The sequence below is a fragment of the Lissotriton helveticus genome, chromosome 6 (assembly GCF_964261635.1).
Source record: "Lissotriton helveticus chromosome 6, aLisHel1.1, whole genome shotgun sequence".
Lineage (NCBI taxonomy): Eukaryota > Metazoa > Chordata > Amphibia > Caudata > Salamandridae > Lissotriton > Lissotriton helveticus.
In genome coordinates this window covers 106460146-106472226 of record NC_136067.1, presented here as the reverse complement: position 1 = coordinate 106472226, position 12081 = coordinate 106460146, and the positions used below count along the sequence as shown (strand labels likewise).

At 46.1% G+C, this 12081-nt stretch overlaps 1 protein-coding gene across 2 annotated transcripts in view; it reads left to right on the top strand.

The window, feature by feature from the left end:
• Positions 1-12081, top strand: part of LRRC73 (leucine rich repeat containing 73) — a 154043-nt gene that overhangs the window by 20723 nt on the left and 121239 nt on the right. The window contains exon 1 of one of the 2 annotated variants that reach the window (XM_078647441.1): positions 5748-5879. The exons of the other annotated variant lie outside the window; for it this stretch is intronic. The gene's annotated coding sequence lies outside the window, so the exon portion shown is untranslated. Of the gene's footprint in view, positions 1-5747; positions 5880-12081 lie in introns of those variants that run through there. 2 annotated transcript variants of the gene reach the window in all.

Genomic DNA, 12081 nt, shown 5'->3' with positions numbered 1-12081 from the left:
AGTCACAAAGTCCTCAGTGAAGCCCTTTTCGTCTTTCCCAGGTGGCGTCCGTCAGTCTGCGTGACCCCAAAGTATCCGGATGTGTCCATTGTATTGGTCACAGAGGGGGCGGCAGGCAGAGTCCTCACAAAATGAGGTGTGAATCACGGGCTCACGGCAGCAGCAGGGCCATCGGAGATAGCCGTTTTCGCGCTATGCTAGACTGAAGGCCCTTTCGGTGTGACTTTGCAGGCCCCTAGACACAGCGGGGAAGGGGAGGAGGTCGGGCGCACTGCAGAGGCCTTCCTCGATGTGCATGTTGCACCACACAGGCAGAAAAATAAAGTTGTCATTTTAAAGTAGGGCTATTCCTGCAGTCCCAGTACACTTTTTTAAAACCAAGAAATAGGGGAACGGACTAACATGATTTTTAAAAGTAGGGGCACGCTGTGCCCTTCCGATACCGCCCACTTCTAACACTGAATTAATGATAAACTCTGTTAATCACAGCGTTTAGAAGCGTGCTGTTGCTCTATATTAAACATACAAGTTATTGTTTTGCTGCAGCTTTTATTTCCTGGGGCTGTCTGAGCTCCTCTCAACCCCCTCTTTCATTTGTGGTCAAACCCTCATCGCCCTCAAACGTTTCTGGTCATAGTTTAGGGTTTCTTGGTATTGGGGGAGAGATTTTCACATAATACCTACCTGATTACTCAGGATTGGTCCCCATCTGAGGCACCTCAGGTAATACTACTTACATGGATGGCTGGAATTGTGCAGCTAGACTGATTTGTGTGCCCTTGTCACTGCGGCTTCTGCAGATTTTCAAGTTGTACCCCACATTTAAAAAGACATTGGTATCCCCCAGCTGTGAAAATGGCTAGTCCATCCCCATCAAAAACACTTTATGTTATGTTATAAAGACTTTTATAAAGCGCTCTATTACTAACAAGTATCCTGGCGCGGAGAAAGAAGTGGCATAGAAGCAGGATATCAAGATGGAGAGGACAATTACATGATCTTATTAAACAGATGAGTTTTCAATCCTTTCTTAAAGGCGGTGATGGACTGGGCTGCTCTAAGAGACAAAGGAAGAGCGTTCCAGGCCCTAGCGGCCCTGACAGAGATAGACTGGCCTCCTAAACTGGAGTACTTAAATCTAGGCATAATCATTTTGCATTGATTGGCCGATCGAAGGCAACGATTCGGAACATAGAGAGCAAACCGTTTCCTCAAGTACACAGGTCCGAGCTGATGGATAGTTCGGAAAGAGAGAACCAGTGTTTTAAACATAATCCGGTGAGCCACCGGAAGCCAATGGAGGCTGCGTAGATGAGGGCAATTTGAACAGGAGGCGCGCAGCCGCGTTTTGAATTACCTGAAGCCGTTGGATCAAATAAGCAGGTAAACCACTAAACAAGGCATTCGCATAATCAAGCCTGGAAAGAATTAGAGCACGCGACACAGTCTCTTTGGCCTCTCTCGGGAGAAGTGGAAAGAACCTGCGTAAGGCTTTGAGAGTGCCAAAACACACGCCGATAAGTTTTTTGATATGGTCCTCAAACTTCAGATCACTCCCAAACCAGACCCCCCGGTTCTTAGCTGGGCCACCCATAGAATTGGGACAAGGCAGGTCAGGTGGCCATAGGTGGTCTCTAAAGTTATCGGGAAAGGAGCCTTAAAAAAGAACCTCGGACTTGTCTTCATTGCACTTAAGCTGGGCAAGTGCTAACCAGCGGAAGACAGAAGAGAGGCAGAGCCAAACCGCCGATGTATCCAAGTTGTCCTTGGGCCAGGTAAACAAAAGTTGGGTATCGTCGGCGTAGGCCATTATTTTAGCCCCCAACTGTTCGGCCAGGTAAATCAAAGGAGTCAAATAAACATTAAAAAGTAGGGGGCTGAGAGTAGACCCCTGTGGAACACCAGTGGTGAGTTTCCTAGGCAAGGAAGCGTAAGGAGGCATCCACTGTGAGGATGTGGCATACTGACCTGAGCTGCCGATTGTTGGGAATCAGGTTGGAGTCTCAGCGTCGGCTCAAAATCATGTGATTCTGAGAAAATTACGTAATCTCTCCATGCCTACCAAAAATGAAAGTGTCCTTGTGTAATGTAACTGCTGCTCTTGTACAACCCTTGAATACCTTTGGGTGGAGTTCAAGGTGTATAAAACCGCACATAAAAAACCCCAACTCACTGTACTTTGATTCCAGGAGTTGGGCACCCCAGATAGGCCAGTTCATATACTTATAAGGTAAGACAATACCATTTCAGGCTTAGAGTGCTGAATACATTATGAAAAACAGGAAGCAAGGAACTCTGGGTAGTTCCTAAGTCTAGGTGGAGAGCAGCTCCTTTATATGTAGCATACTACAGCGCCAGCGACACACTGAATCTGCTCTCCTCAAATATCTGTTTTCTAGCAGAGTTTTTAGGCATAGGGTTAGCGCAGTGCCAGCCACAGCGAGCTAGCAAGTGACAAAGCCTTTTGCCATTTTTACAGCAAACTCTTTAAGCATAGGATTTGCCCAGAGCATCCATGCAGAGCTAATAAATGTCAAAAGCCTTTTACAAGTCCAGACACCGTATTACAGCTTTGGAAGCAACCCCTGAAGCATGTTTTACTCTAGGTAGAGCTCATCGGAGAGATACAGCTTTGCACAGACACATGGGAGCACCCAGTATAAGTCAATATAATACTCTTTCAGGCTAAGAGTGCTGAATAAATTATGCAAAACAGGAAGCAAGGAACTCTGGGTAGTTCCCAAGTTTAGACGGAGAGCAGCTTTTTTTTATATGGAGCACCCTACAACACCAACGACCCTTTGAATCGGCTCACCTCAAAGTTCTGTTTTTCTAGCACAGTTTTAAGCATAGAGTTAGCACAGTGCCAGCCACGCTGAGCTAGAAAGGGACAACACCTTGTGCCATTTTACAGCAAAGTCATATACTTATAGCGTGTTCTCTTTCAGCCTCTGTCCCTCCTGCTGAAGACTGGATTAGGGGTATGCAGAGCCCTGTCAACATTTATTGGGAGGCCTGGGGACAAAACTGAATAGGGACCCCCTGGAGGCTTTTCTATTTTGGCCAGGTGCGATAAGCTGCACCTGATTCAAAGGGGCAGATCAATAAAGATGTCATGCAATGCAGTGCAGCAACCAAAGTTGCTTGTCTGCCTGCGATGGAGAGAGCAAGACAGCGCTGGCCTGCACTCTGCTTAGCCCTGGCTCACACTCGGCTGCCTAGCGCCATCACATTTATTTATGTATAAAGTTTTACTCTGCAACTGGTAATGCATTGTATTTTTATATAAAATTCTGCTCAAAATTAAATATGTCACACTGAGCGCAGGGATCCCCTTACCTAGAAAATTCCAGGGGCTGATATACCGACGCATGCATGGCCTTGTGATTGTTATCCTGCTTACACTTGGGAGGAAGGTCTCTTGGGTGGCCCTATCCTCTCTTGCCCCTCTTTATGTTCTGAATATGCCAGATTCAGAAGAGCTGTAAATCCCAGCTCAGTACGTAATTTTCCCGTGTGCCCACCTTGCGTGAGGCTTTCACATTGTGCTGTATTTGTAGGTCGAACCTGGGCAGCGCATGCGCTGCTGCGAGGCATGGAGTAGTGAGGTATGGCTTTGAAGCCCCGCCCACTCTCCGCCCATATTTATAATTGGCTTATGTTGTTGTCCTTCGTAAACGCGGGCTTCCGAGTCGTTATTAGGCTTGTTAGTCCCTCCTTGGTTCCGCCTGTCTGCATTTGTTACCTCCCATAATGACTGGACCTTTTACTGGTGTTCTTACATGATCTGCTTTTTAAGTCAGTGAGCACTAATTTATTTAATGCTCTTCCCCTATTCCACCCACTACCTGCAGCACGCCGCTCGCTCGCTTTTATTTAAATTTTAAAAGTGATCCGCTTTTACGATAGTGGCTATGTTTTTTATTTATGTATTTTAGCAGCGCGGTCCGCATTTGGTGGCCACGCTTATTTATATTTTTATTTTGTCTTCCTAGCGCCCATGCAGCACTTTCACATTCATAGAGGCTGCGTTCCTTTCTTTACACAAACCACGTCTAAAGAAAGGTATGCGGCCGACATTGAAGTGAAAGCTCAGCATGGGCGCTTTTACAAAAAAAAACCATCTGTTTGTCAACTTGACAAACCGATGCTTCTTTTTTGTGAAAAACCCCCCATGCCGTGGTTTCACTTTAATGTCCGACACGCCCCTTTCGTTAGACGCGGCTTGTCTAAAGAAAGGGGCGCAGCCTTTATGAATATGAAAGCGCCGCATGGGCGCTAGTAAAACAAATATTTGCACTGCAAAAGGTCTCGTTTGTGAGAGTTTAAGTTATTGCATTTCTAATAGTTGAAACTCTCGTTAATGCGAGACCTATTGCATTGCAAATGCTCGTTCTCTTATGAGTCCTTGATTTGTGTTGTTGCCCATATTCTGTCTTACAAGTATTCATTATCTTTTGGAGTACGAGACACCCTCTTTCCTCTCTGACCATGGGCTGCCTTTGCACATTCCTAACTGTGACTTTTGTTGTCTTATGATTTCGTAGTGATTATTTTACCTCTAAGTGGGCTCAGCCAACTTACTCTGTCCTGATGAAGACCCACTGAATGTTTTGAAGGCTGAAGCACCAGTGACACTGACAATGGTACTAATGAACCCTCTCTGTGAAATTCAATATTGAAGCAGAGTCTCACCCTGAACAACTGCTTGGGCTTAATATATAGGACCAGATCTCCACTTACATTGTGTATATAGTCTGTCGCCATTTTTTGTTTTATGATCACGTTTTTTGGGCCATTTATCCTCACTTGAGTTGAGCACTGTGAGTTCACTTTGTCACACTGAGCACATTCAGATCTTCCACACAGCTTTGTCTCTTGATGCTTAAGTGATAAAGTTCTCTTTCATGTGTTGTCTTTTTCATTTATGTTTACATGGTCGGTTTCTAATCCCCCTTTTTCAGCTTGTTCTACAACATTAATGTTTTTGTAACATATTGAATATTTCACCTAAATGCTCCTCATTACGATGGCCGACGCATGGAGGTGTCCGTCCTACAATGAGTTGGCGGTCCCCCATTTGTTCTGCATGTGCACTCTGCCTTGTGATTTCTTTTGTGTCTCCTTAAAGCTTCAGAGTGGGAGTGTTTGCTTTTTACAGCCTTGCCAGGAACAGAGCGTGTGGGATGCCATTTGAAAGCATGTGAGAGAGAAAGGTGTGGAATGTACTTCTCTGTCTTGGAATGTAGTGTTAAAGGAAGTGGTGCCCAAATGTACATCATGTTGTATACTGGGAAATTAAGTATGTGATTCTATAGCCAGTGGTGCACAAATGTGCATTATGTTGTACATTGGGAAGTTTAATGAAGTTTTTACTATTGGCCTTGATATGCACTAATGACTATTGGCTTTGACATGCCCTCATGACTATTAGCTTTGCCTCATGCCATCTTGAATTCTGACTGTCTAGCTTGAGCTTTTGCGCACACAGGCAGGCCCCCATATTACTCATGTTGTTGAGGCTATTCACGTTCAAGATTGTTTTCTGTATTTTTGGAGATGTTTTTTACGTTCTCAAGTTTCACTAAGATAAGGGGCTGGAACATGTGGGATTGCAGAAGAATACATGAGAACTCCTTTGCCTTTGGAATGCTTGCGGGAGATTGGCCAACTCCAGTAAGTTTCCTTGGCGCAGAGGAGCTCTTCTCTGAAACTTTTAGAGCATTGAGATTATAAAACTGGGGTTTCTTGACTTGGAAAGCAGGATTTTGTTTTGAGCTGTCTTATTCAGTGTGGCAGTTTCCGACTTGCTGAGTATCTTGACTCTGGCTGTGAATACCCCCAGTCTGGTGTGGGCTAAGATGTAGTTATTGCAGCTGGTGATGTATTTTCTTTAATTATTGGCATTGTGATGTGTGAGTGTGATTGTGTGCACGTTCAAGTCTCCAGTGGTCAGAATCATCTGATGTATTCTGTGTATATACCGTATATCTTTCCTTTGACAGGGTTGATTCCTTGTGTCTGATTATTTGCATTTAACAGTGCCTATTTCTTGCAGTGGATGTCCAGTATTATTATCAATATTGTACGCTTGTGTTTTGATCGCATTCATTTAACAGTTGCATTTTCTTACTTGTAAGTGTGTTATTATTGCTTACACACACACGCACATATATATATATATATATTTATATATATTTATACTGATATATTTGCATAATGTATCATTTGACATCTGGGAAAGCCTTTCTGTTAGGGAGTGTTGCACAAATAAAACCCCATGCTTTATTCAGAAAACTGTCTTTTGATGTGCCTCATTTTATAAGAGTGAAACCCCTTTCCAGTGTGTTTTCTTGCTTCACCGTGTGTGCCCCTACGTGGGGGAATGCTCTATTTCTATTATTTGGGAGTGCGAAGCAGGACAGGTGACGGTCTTCCCCCTGACAGCAAATAGTCAGACCGCCGGTGTCATAAACCGGCAGTCGGACCGGAGGGCTGTCAGCCGGTCAGATCCAAATGAGGCCCTTAGTGTTTTCCCCGTTATTTGTAGATTATAATGGATGGACATTGTTGTTTGCAATATCATTATTAATAAAGATGTCAGGCTTGCTTGCAATTAAAAATCTATATCTAAATGTGGGTGAAGGAGAGGGGGGTCCTTGAAAGCGTGGGGCTTGGGGCATAATTCCCCTTTCTTCCTGCCTCCCACACCCTATGAAGACTCTGAGCCTAGATGAGCTGATACTGTTTCCAATTCAGAAGGGAGCTTCATAGGGACTTGCTCGTTTACAGGTGCCCTTTCTTACTTAAGGATATCACATATTATCTATGTGAAAGATTATTGCAGCCTGAATTTTTTCTCCAAGATTATGCCACCCCACTTTAGACCCAGCCATATGCAAATCAGTCTTGACCGTGCTCCTCATGGGAACAGTCCAGCCCGAACTGCCAAGCCAGGTCTTACCGAGACCAGAAACAAGCATCCTGGGACTGGTTTTGGGGTATCACCCCTGATCAGCCAGGCGAGCTTGAATTTAGGTGCACACTGAGCCCGGGACCCATGTCTAGGCATACCTGGGGCACTTAGTGCGAGAAAGCAAAAGACAAACAAATGATGGACGGAATGCTGAACAAATCAAACATTCACGCCCTCTCAAGAGATCTGGGTTAAACCGATCCTACTTTTGTTTACCATGCTACCCCGGTTTAGACCCATCCTTATGCAAATCAGTCTTGACCCCGCTCCTCATGCGAGCAGTTGAGCCTGAACTGCCAAGCCAGGTCCTCCCTGGACCAAAAACAAGCATCCTGGGTCCTGTTTCGTGGTATCACCCCATATCAGCCAGGCTAACTTGAAACCAGAGGACCTGGCTTGGCAGTTCGGTCTGGGCTGTTCCCATGAGGAGCAGGGTCAAGACTAATATGCATATGGCTGGGTCCAAACTGGGGTGGCATGGTGAGCAACAGAACAATGGATTCAACCCAGATCTTTTGACTGGGGGTGAATGTTTGATTTGTTCTGCACTCCATCCATCATTTGTGTGTCCTTTGCTATCTGATATCCAGTTCTGAAATTTTTAGTGAGAGGGTGTAGGGTCGAAAGTCCCTTGGGATATGTCCTTTCACACGCTGCTCCTCATGTATTTCTTCTGACTGTCCCGGTATCTCTTCATGTGCAGGAGACTTGCCTCACGGGTCCACGGACCAGTGTTCTACATCATTTTATTTGGTGCTCACCAACAGAGTCGGGACCATGTTGGGTGATACAGCTGTGCCCGAGTGGTACTCCTTTTAACATGGGTGACTCCCGTCCCCACTGCCAGGCAATAACACTTCTAACACTTGCTGGCAGGCACTTAATAGTCCTGGTTCAGCGCTGTGTAAGTGTGCGCAGTTTCTCGTGAATGGCCCCAAATGAGGTTGTGTGGGCACATGAGATGTGGAGAACCTAATGTTGGATTCCATCTACTCCTAAGATAGCAACTCCTGAGGTTTCAGGGTGCTCTGTAGGGTTAAAAGGTACTTAGAGCTGCTGTCTTTTCCTTCCCTGCCTGAGCTCCTGTCTATTCTCCTATAGTTGTATTCACCTTTTGCTTGGAAGGCCTCTCTCCCCTATGGAGCTCCCCTTCTCCTTGGAGCCGAGCCTGCAGAGACCGGACGCCCACAATGGCCGACCAACACCGCCTGCTGTCTCTGTTAGTAACACCAACCCCCAATGTGGGGGCACACATGCCCATTTACCTGTTATGTTATCTTATGACTATTTGTAGAGTGCACATCTCACCCGGGCAGGTATCCAGTGGCTCTGGACCTCAGGATGGGGGGTGGGGGTGGGCATGTGCATCTGCCCATAGCATCTTGTGTCCCTGCCACTAGTGGCGCTACCTGACGTGTGCTTCGGTCACCTGTGATCTTTTCTCCGCTCCTCAGAACTGCAATAACTGATTCCACTGGCGGCAGAGAGAGCACCCAGACTGCGCATCCCAAGCTTTCGCGACACGGCATCACGAGTAGTGAGCGGGCACCATCTGCAGAACCTGAGATCATGCCCACATTGGTCCGACACTCTAGATTGGTGGTGTCAACCAATCAATCAATCAGGATTTATAAAGCGCTGCGAATCACCCGATAGGGTATCCAGGCGCATTGAGGCTTCTGCGGTGCTCTGTATCCCTGGTTCAATTGTGGGAAGGCCTGAGTGACACATTATCAGCTATAGATTGTTTGGGCTGCTCACAAGAGTAGTGAGCGGGCACCATCCGCAGAACATGTCCACGTTGCTCCGACATTGAATCTTCTGTGGTGTTCTGTGTCCCTGGTCAGTTGTGGGAAGGCCAGAGTGACACCGTATTAGCTACAGATTATCTGGGCGAAGGATTAGTGGTGAATACGTTTAGTGAAATATGAAATTAATTAGAGTGGTGTTCAGGTTAGTTTGTTATTTGGATTGAGAACGATAGTGTAGGGATAGAAGAGGGAACAACGTTTTGCATTTACATAGCGCTTGCTACCCCTGATGGGGTATTGAAGCGCTTTGGGTGAGTAGTTCGCTACTCCGGAAACCATAAAGGATTAGTGGTGACTAAGGATAGTGAAAATATGAAATTAATTTGAGTGGTTAATATGTTAGTCAGATATTTGGTTTGAGAAGGATAGTGGAGGGATAGAAAAGGGAAAAGGTTTGCATTGATATAGCGCTTGCTACACCTGATGGGGTGTTTCAGTGAGTAGCATGCCCATACAGTGTTAGTGGTGAATTAGTATAGTGAAATATGAAAGTAATTTGAGTGGTGTATATGTTAGTCAGTTACTTGGGTTGAGAAGGATAGCGAAGGGGTAGAAGCGGTAAAAAGGTTTGCATTTATATAGCCCTTGCTACCCCTGATGAGGTGTTGTAGTGGTTTTTCAGTGAGTAGCACGCTACTCCGGAACCCATGAAGGATTAGTGGTGAATAAATTTAGTGAAATATGAAATTAATTTGAGTGGTGGACATGTTAGTTTGTTATTTGGAGTGAAAAGGATAGTGAAGGGATAGAAGAGGGAAGGATTTAGAAAAAAAATATATATGTATATATATATATATATGTATATATAATATATATTTTTGTGTGTTGGAGCTCATCCCCATGTGCCATCAATGCGGCCCTCGATCACACTACAGGCAAACTTTTTGGTCCTCTGGGAAATGTTTGTGAGTACCCATGAGGTAGAGGATATATTGAGAGCGGTATAGGGGGAAAAATAGGGTAGTGCATTGGATATGCTGATTTGGAAGAAACGTAATAACTATATAGATCCATAAGTACTTGAAAGGTATATAGATTAATAAAGGAAGGTAGTATATATAGATTAAAGCTGCATTACATAAACTCTGGCTTTCAAGTGTTGTTGTACTATAAAGGAATTTTTTTAAATCACATTTTATTTATCAAATGATACATATGGAGCAGAGCTCAGTAACCCAGAGACATCTGCACAATCAAGATTCAGCATTATGACTTTAACTTTTCACTAATGAATACAAGGAGAAAATAGGAGCATTACAGATGAAATATGTCAAATGAAAATCCCCCCAACTCCACCCTCCCCGTCGCACTAACAGCCTCGTTAATAGCAGCCTAGCTGTTAATTACGCTCCATTACCACTTACTACCAAAACTTAAATATTAAAGAACAACCTCCTACACCAGCGAGGAATCATCATTCCGGGTGGAGGTGTCCCGGTGCAGCGACCGGCTCAAGCAGCAGGCCCAGATAGTCTGCCCAGCGCTTCCACATTTTAAAGTACTTCTGCGGGCACCCTCTTGCAATGAAAATGGGAAGTTCCAGGGCCATGCAGAAGTCCAGTCCCTTCTTCCAAGTCGACACCAAAGGTGGAGCCGGCTCCTTCCATGCCCTAGCAATGTCCCTTTTAGCTAAGGTAAACCACAACAGCATAAGACGACGTTTATAGACATTGCCCCCAATTCCATCCTTAACATGTAAAAGCACCAGTTTTGGCGAATGGGGCAAGTCCCAGCCCAGCACTTCAGAAAGACAGGTCACCACCCTTCTCCAGAACTGTGCCAAAGAGAGACAGTGCCAAACCGTGTGCATCAGGGTCCCCTCCTCCCGCTCGCATCTAAGATATATAGGGGAGGCCACCAATCCCGCCCTCCACAGTCAGACCCGCATAAAGTAGACCCGGTGCAGATATTTAAGCTGAACTAGGCGCAGCCGCACCACTATGGCCGCCCCCTGGGGGGAGGCCAGGGCCTCGGTCCAGTCCTCTTCATCAAGTGGACCCACATCTTCCTCCCAGGCCCCTCTGAGCTGCAGTAGTGTGGGGGAGCTGTGAGTCACCAGGGTTTGGTAGATCTTAGATATTTTATGATCTTGAAGGTTCCTCATAAACACCTTTGCTTCTATCGGGCTAAACTCCGCCAGTGACTCCAGACCCTGTAAGCTAGGGGAAAGGGCGTGCCGAAACTGTAAGTATTTGTAGAATTGGGTTTTTGGTATCTGAAAATCCCTTTTCAGGTCTTTAAAGGTGCTCAGAGTCAACCCCCGCATGACGTCTCCCAGGGTAAAGATACCAATGTTGTCCCATCCACGGAACCCTGACAGAGTAGCCAATTGCGGCAGGCGTTCATTATTCCATAGGGGAGTCTCCCATGCCAGTGTATTCCACCACCCCATCCTCCGCAAGGCTTGTCGCCAGAGCTGAAAGACCACCTGTGTTGCCGGCGACAGTGATCTACACATCAGTGCTGAATACAGAATCGTATGAAGGGAGAGATCCCCCATAAGGCGCTGCTCCACAGCATATGCAGGGTTATCCCTATCCCCATACCACCACTCATTCAAGACAAGCAGGTGCAAAGCCATGTAATACGATAGTATGTCAGAGGTCGCCAGTCCACCGCAGTGCGTGGAGAGGTAACATGTCCGTAGGGTGATTCTAGCCACACCTCCCGCCCATAGAAATTGGCCCAAAGCCATAAAGGCATATGTGACCATGTCTTGAGATCGTCCCGCCCATGCTCCCAGACCGGACCCAAATTCCGCTCCCATGCCACAGTAGGTGAGTCCGATAAAAAGACCCCGAGTTACTTCATCCCGCCGGTAACAACCCAGACCGACGAGGCCCAGGCCCGACACATCCCCCAGGGACCACAGGATAGACTTGCTGGGGTTCAAATAGAGGCCCAATGACTCCCCTAAGATCTGCATTATACAAAGCAGCTGCGGGCCAGTCCTGTCCACATCCTTAAGAAAAAATAAAATGTCATCAGCATATAAGGCAATACGATCCGACAAGCCATGTGCCCATTCGAAGCCGGTCACCTGCACATCCATGCACAACCAAGCGGCCAAAGGTTCGACTGCCAGTGCAAACAAGTAGGGAGACAACGGACATCCCTGCCGGGTACCCCTCCTGAGCGAAAAAGTGGAGGAGGTGGAGCCCGCGACTCGTACCTCTGCAGTAAGATCAGAGTAAGGACAAGTAGGACAGCAAGCGCAGACCAAGATTTAAGCTGCGTATCAGTGCGAAAAGATAAACCCAGCTAAGGGAGTCCTATAAATTCATTTTTGTTTTA